Below are 7,874 nucleotides of genomic sequence, written 5' to 3' on the forward strand. Positions count from 1 at the left end.
ACCTTGCATTTCAGTTTTGGTGTTTTGTCGATTACATTTTCCTTTGGTCTTAGTTTAGCATTTTAAAACCTCAGAAGATCATTTTATTAGTGAGGCTCTAAACCTCTTTGTGTGTACCAATAAAAGCTGCACTTTCACATTGTGAGAAGTCTCTGTAAAACAGTCAACCGTATGGAAGAAAGTCAAAGAGGCAAAAGTGAAAGTTTAATCAGCCTCGCATAAATTACCATGCACCCCAACTGATTCATTGAAGCCTTCTTTTGTCTGTTAAAGTTTCTGCTGACCTGACCCCCATAAATGTAATTGCCAGGGTTACAATTGGTTTCGTTTATTATGCAGAAAACAATGTGTTTTGTATTAGTGTAGCATATATTTATCTCGATTTTGAGAAAATACGCACAAAAAATGTTATCCTTTGATTATTTTTGCCCCTTTACAATCCAGATGTTGAGAACACGTCAAAACATCATACCCTGACGTCAAAAGTAGGCGTTCCTTTGCTGCATTCAAGTGCTTCGTATATTTACACATTTTAGGCGGATGCATAAAAGCAGATGATATAATTAATTTATTTGTCTATATTATAATCAATTGTTGGAATATGGTTAACACATTGGAAACAAATATATAAGAATTTAGTTATCCTAACACGCTATTTCTTAGAAGAGTTTAGGAAATCCGATGGACTATGAACGCAGCAGTGGTTTTACGGCGTTCATCTTCCAAGATGCTACAGTTCGGTCAGTTGAAAAAAAGTTACCCAGGCTGAGCGACTCGGTGAGACGTCAACATGTGGAAATCAAGGATTTAACGGCGTGGCAGCAATATTATCAACGAGAAATCACCGAGTAGAACTTTTAACTGTCGTCGGACGCCAAGAAGTTGTCCATTTTCGGTACGTGGTCTGCATTTTAAACACACAAACTCTTTGCTAACTTCATGTTCTCTTTCATGGCTAATATGAAGATGTCCGGCCTCGTTTAAAGTAATGTTATTAAGTGTGTCAAAAAATATTTTTTTAAGCTTGACTTGGGCGTTTTAACAATTAACTAGCTTGATTATGTAGTTTCAAAATAAAACATTTACGGAGTAACTCAAAGCTCAGAGACGTTCTCTAATTTGAACCCACCCATTATAGTCCCCTTTTTTATAGCAAATAACAGTCTAGAACATTCCAAATCATCTGCTGCTCATCCCCACACCCTTATTTTGTTATGTTGGATATTGATTTGTGCAATTTCACAATTCCAAAGTTTGAAAGTTGGGGGCGTGAGTTTCAGTGAGATAAGTGATGTTTGTGTTTGAATTGAACACTTTGGGTTCAATGAACTTTGGTTAGCTGTTTCGATGAAGTATTGGGTTTATTTCCCAAGTCATCCTTTGCAATGTCAGGTCAGACTTAACACCCTTGGTTCTACTGAATCATTTGCAATTTCCTATTTTTCTCTCACCACCCATGGTGCTCATGTTTAGCCCGGCCGAAGCCAATTGTTCTCCTCTAATGAGCGCCCCAGTGTGATCCTGTGACGTTTCTTTTTTTCTTTTTTTGTTAGCAACTGCTATAGAAGAAAGGAATACAACCAATGAGGGACTAATGAAAAGTTTCATCTTCTCAATTTTTGACCCCACTTGACACTGCAGACTTAAATATCTCAAGATCATTTCAAGCCTAAATGTGGCCTCAATACAATTAAGTCACCATCCAGGTGGTCCAGACAGGAAACGACCCTTGGACGATAGATCCAGCGCTTAACTCATTCTTCCAGAGCCTTGGTATGCTGCAGCTGTTATGAAATTACCAGACCCACTGACTTAGTGGTTGATGCTACTTTGATGACAGGAAGCTAAGCCTTGGACTTGTCAGGGCACAAAAAAGTTACAGCTTTTGCACGTTTCCAGGTCAGTTTACCCGTTGAGAGTCAAAGATCAACTTTGAACCAAACAAGTGACTGCCCTACTTGTTTGAAGAAAAAAAAAGAGTGTGAGCTAGGTAGGGCTGCACGATTTTTAGAAAAACCTAATTGCGATTTTCCTCTATAAAATGGTGATGGTGATTCGATTTGCGATTTTAATATTTTGTACATTAAAATGCATAAAATTGCAAAAATAACGAGTTGAGGAAGACATATTATTGTACTCTTTCACATATTCTTGTCTCAAGGTGCCACACATTAGAACTATTTGCAATAATTTACTTTGAAATGAGATAGGCACCAGCGACCCCGAAGAGAATAAGCGGTAGAAAATGGATGTATGGATGGATATTTGGCTTTATACAGACCGACTCAGACTGTATGTCTATCTACATCATGCTCTTGAACTGAATAAATAACCGATAACAATTATACAGTGATCAGCCATCCATCCATCCATCCATGTTCTTCCGCTTATCCGAGGTCGGGTCGTGGGAGCAGCAGCCTAAGCAGGGAAGCCCAGACTTCCCTCTCCCCAGCCTTCGTCCAGCTACTCCCGGGGATCCCGAGGCGTTCCCAGGCCAGCCGGGAGAAATAGTCTTCCCAACGTGTCCTGGGTCTTCCCCGTAGCCTCCTACCGGTCGGACGTGCCCGAAACACCTCCCTAAGGAGGCGTTCGGGTGGCATCCGGACCAGATGCCCGAACCACCTCATCTGGCTCCTCTCGATGTGGAGGAGCAGCGGCTTTACTTTGAGCTCCTCCCGGAGTGATCATAATGTATAATAATAATAATGCAAGTAACCATTTAAAATAATTACTCAATTAACTTAGATTTATAAACTAAAATCAACTTTTATTTCTCATTACTAGGGATGTAACGGTATTAAAATGTCACGGTATGATATTATCACAGTATGATATTATTGTGGTATATGTCCCCCCCCCCAAAAAAAAAACACTTAAAAATGACTGTGTAAAATGAAGTGGCAGGAATGTTTAGGATAAACACACTTACTGTAATTGAACACAAACATAATGCTAAAATGTTGTAGTCATATTTTTTAATACAAACATGTTTTTTTAAGTGCAGGAACATCCACTGTTTCAAGTGAATATTTAAAAAAATCTTACACTTAAGTGTCCTTAAGGTGACAATGTAAAGATCCAGTGTAAAACTATAATGTTATCTTTATTGTCTTTCAACTTTTACTTTAGGAGAAGCCGTGTCCTCCACAGTGGACATATTTATTTTATTTCAGTTTGGAAAATTCTGATTCTCAGAAAAGTTAACTAACAATGTAAGTTTTTATAATGCGAATACCTCAATGATTTTTAGCTTCGTTGGCTTCAAATATATTTTCTGGGTGACGGTTTATGAGTTGGCGACTTGTCCAGGGTGTACCCAGCCTTCTGCCCGGTTGAAGCTGGGATAGGCTCCAGCACCCCGGCGACCCCGAGAGAGACAAGCGGTAGAAAATGGATGGATGGGGTGGACTTGGCCGTGGTGCTGCCTTCCGGCCGAGTGCAGCTCGATAGGCTCCAGCTCCGCCGTGACATTGAGAGGGACAAGCAGTAGAAAATGGATGAATGGATTAAGAAGTTATCAAGTAGCTTTTGAGTAATTACCACGGTGAACGTTTTTTTTTGGTGATTTCCTTCCGCGCGCTGCAACGTGGCTGGCTGGAAACGCACATTGGAAACGCTTACGACGCTCTGCAGAACGCAGACTTTATGACCTCTGCCAAAGAGGTTATGTTTTCGCCAGGGTTTGTATTTGTCTGTTAGCAACAAAACTCAAAAAGTTATGGATTGATTGTAATGTATTTTTCAGGAAATGTCCCAAAAACCCAAATTCTTCTCATCTACTACAAACACACTTCAACTTCCTGCTTACGCCGTTCCAGGCCCCCCACTTTGTCGGTCCCACGCTGCGCAGAGGCTTCTGGGAGATGTAGTTTATTTTCAGACCTGGTCAACGCTAAAGCGCCAGGAAAAATGTATACACCAAGTTTTTGTTTGATACCGTCACTGCGTTATTGTGAAGACTCTGAAACCACAACACCACGGTATCTACAATATTGTTACATCCCTACTCATTACTAGAAGAGGGAATCTTCGGGCACCTCACGATTCGATTTTGATTCAGGAGTGACGATTCTGTATATTGATGCAGTTTTACATTTCTTTTTGTTTTACTAAATAAGCGTTTATCACTTGCAACGTTAAAAAAACAATTCATTTGGAATAAGAAACAGTTAAGTTAATTCCCCCATTTAATGAATTGATGGAAATTTGTGCAAAACTGGAACATAAGTGCCCCATAATAAAGAAGTTGGTCGGATCGCTCTGTGAGGTGGCTCGCTGCAGTAAGTCAGCCAAATTTTAGAACTGTCTGCATTACTTTATTTACAATAAATAAATCGGTTATCGACGTTCACTAATCGATTCTATAATCGTCCATGTCTGAATTGCGACGCATCTAAGTATCGATTATTTACCCCACCTCTAGTAATCATATTTTTTTCCTCCTAAATTTTGTGACTTTGCGGAACTTCTCAATGGCGAGTGACGAGGCTGTCTGTCTGTGCTTTCTGTGTGTGTAAAGCTGGTACCCCGCTCTCCACCCACCGACACAAAGATTGTGTATGACTGAAAGGAGGGCTCACTGCGTTCAATTAATTCTGTTAGATAAGCACGCTCAGGTGCTGAGAACAATACACAGACTGAGGCCCAGTTTACACTAAGCCGGATAAGGTTATCCAGGGTAAATCCCACCTAACCTTATCTGTGTCCACACACAACAATGCCATCATTTAAGACCCCTGCCCCCCTCCGTCCGCCGGTGCAACGCGACCTAGTACGCATGCGCGGAAAAAACAAAAAAGAGAAGAAAACAACCCATTTTACATTTGTTTGCTGTGTTTTGTGTGCAAGTTTTTAAATTAAAATGTATCTCCTTTGACAATATCCAGTGTTGTGGTATTTCAATGAAGTCCTGTGTGCTGTGGGGCCCTATTGTAGTGAATCACACCTGAGCCATCATAAATTAATCAAATCTTTAATCGACATGAGAAAGTAGACAATGCGATAAAGAACATTTTATAACAATTACAACAGTTAATCTAGACAGAGAATACCCAAAGTATTGTTGTTGTGCGTTGACTGCGTCGTTGGGATATTCTTTCGTGAGATATGGCGTCAGGGGATAAGCTGGGTCACCCAAAATAAAAAAGGGCCATGGTCTTCATCTTCCAGCAGTTGTTTGGGACACGAGGGGGTGGTTCCGTCTTTCAGCTGCGTGCTAATGGCGGAGTTAGCGAAGATGCGGGTATCATGCACGCTGCCTGACCATTTCACAGTCACATCCATAAAGCAATATTTGTAGTCACACACTGCCTGTATCACATCTACGGGAGGAAGGGACCAAGTTTTTCGGTAAATAGACTCACAGCTGACCCAGACATTTGAAAGTTCTCTTGCCGTCTGAGATGTGTTGTATACGAAAAAGCTACAATCGCCCGTTGCCTTCTCTCAAGGTATTGATTTGTGATTTCCAAAAGCGTCTGTACATGTACAAGAAGGAGAAACACGGGCATGTCTGGATGATCCGCCTCCATCTTTTTTATGAAGCTGACTATGGCGCGTTCTTTCTGATGTCACTTCCTGTGTGGAGCGTGGTCTTTCTGACGTCACTTCCTGTGTGGGCGGGGTCTTTCTGGCGTCACTTCCTCTCCGAACTCACTTTGTAAACGATCAATAAGTCCATACAAAGCTAAGTGCCGGAGATTCAAGAATTATACGGCTGACTTACCCGTGTAAAAATTTGTCCGAGGAGGGGGACCTTAAACGATGGTTTAGTGTGGCTGAAACGGGGCTTAGGCTAAATAATTATTCGTTTAAGGGGTTATACGACTTAGTGTAGACATGGCCTGAGACCTCTTTCTCCCTGTTTGAAGCGAGAGACAAACAAATGCGAGGCTCAGCAAACCTCAGCCTCTTTCTGTTACGTAATCGCACTAATTAAAACCTTGATGTCGATTCGATGACGATTATTTTTGCAGCCCTAGTGTCCGGGAACTGATTTAGCATTGCGGTGCCATTATGGAGGTTTTTCATTTCTAATTTCTATTATGGGGTGTACTGATACAACCTCTTCACTTTTAATACGGAACTTTGTATCTAGGCAGATACCGATATTGACCTAATACGATATCAGCACAAATCATAGTACATACTTTTATTATTTTGTAGTGTGGAATGTTAGATAAGGCTTGATCAAGTGAAATTATTCAAAGAACAATGCTAGGTATGAAAAACACAGTGGTCACAATAATATTTACGTTGAGCTCACGCTGCAGTAAGTTGAATGATGTGGACACTTTTGTTATTGGGTACTTTTTAATACACTTTAGCCTTGGAGACTTTGTAACTGTAAGTAATATGCAACTATGATTATTTGATACTTGCTTATATTGACAATCGTGGTTGTTTAGACTGCAATATGGTTCAATTAAGGACATTTATTAATAAGTACAGTATGTCTCGCTGCTTACCTGTTGTGTGGCTGCTAGCTCCTAGTAGCCTACAGCCTACCATGTTTACCTTGAGTAAATTACTTCATTAAAATAGAAGAAAAACCAATCATGTGTGCTTATTGGAGGATATTTAGATGTTAACTGGCTGCCCAGCTTTGCACAAGTAAACATGCTGCAGGACTGCTTGTATCTGAGCTTATTTTGGACACCATAAATGCTTTTTTGCTGATATCAAACCATAATAATTATCGGATCTGGACACCTCTAGTTTTTAATTTATCCTGTCAAGACCCACTGAAAGCAAATTTAGGTCCCATAAAAGTGATCAAATCCATCCATCCATGCATATGCTTTTTACATACAGAGAACAGCCCTGCTAAAAAAAAACTGAAAGGCTGAAATATACCAGTCTAGTAGGAGACCTTGGCTCTATGTATAGAAATGCAACCACATGCAAAACCTAATTTTAAATTATCTTTCACTGTCATATACTGTCTCCAGTGGTGTCACAGTAAATGTCCATATTCCTTAGGTGTTCCAGGTACAAACAATTATTACTATTACTACCTCCCTGTTTTTTCCCCCATTATTTCGGGTGTGCCGTCCAACCCTTAGCCTACCTTTTAATAGGACCTACGATGATTTTAATCTACATTTAAAACACTTCCTTGAGGTCTATATTAAATATCCTATGGTGTACATTGTGCATACTTTTTGCTCCCCTGTCACTTTTATCGCCTGTTTTTTGTGTCTTTCTGCAAGATGTTGGAATCTGGAGACGTTCCCAGATTGCAAATGAAACCACGCTCCACCCTCTCCAAAAGTATCAAAATAATTATTTTGAAAATGTACACAATGTTTATATATAGATATAGATATATTGATATATATGTGTATTAGGGCTGCAACAACTAATCGACTAAATCGATTAAAATCGATTATAAAAATAGTTGGCGATTAATTTAGTCATCGATTCGTTGGATCTATGCTATGCGCATGCGCAGAGGCTATGTTTTTTGTTTTTTGTTTTTTTTAACCTTTATTTATCAATCAATCAATCAATCTTTATTTATATAGCCCTAAATCACAAGTGTCTCAAAGGGCTGCACAAGCCACAACGACATCCTCGGTACAAAGCCCACATACGGGCAAGGAAAAACTCACCCCAGTGGGACGTCAATGTGAATGACTATGAGAAACCTTGGAGAGGACCGCATATGTGGGTAACCCCCCCCCCTCTAGGGGAAATTTATAAACTGCAACATTTAAAAACAGCTGAGAAACAATAATCAAAATAATAGGGGTGTAACGGTACGTGTATTTGTATCGAACCATTTCGGTACGGGGGTTTCGTTTCGGTGCGGAAGTGTACCGAACGAGTTTCCACACGGACATATTAAGTAGCGTACTGCACGTTGTGTAAAC

The 7,874-nt window shown here is 40.2% G+C and overlaps 1 protein-coding gene across 2 annotated transcripts in view; it reads left to right on the forward strand.

Annotated features, from left to right (window-relative positions):
• The first annotated feature begins 741 nt into the window (after positions 1 to 741).
• The window catches only part of LOC133611676 (pleckstrin homology domain-containing family G member 3), an 81,227-nt gene continuing 74,094 nt past the window's right edge, over positions 742 to 7,874 (forward strand). For both annotated transcript variants that reach the window (XM_061968692.2, XM_061968693.2), the window contains exon 1: positions 742 to 895. The gene's annotated coding sequence lies outside the window, so the exon portion shown is untranslated. The remainder of the gene's footprint in view (positions 896 to 7,874) is intronic.

Source organism: Nerophis lumbriciformis, linkage group LG08 (genome assembly GCF_033978685.3).
Source record: "Nerophis lumbriciformis linkage group LG08, RoL_Nlum_v2.1, whole genome shotgun sequence".
NCBI classification, from domain to species: domain Eukaryota; kingdom Metazoa; phylum Chordata; class Actinopteri; order Syngnathiformes; family Syngnathidae; genus Nerophis; species Nerophis lumbriciformis.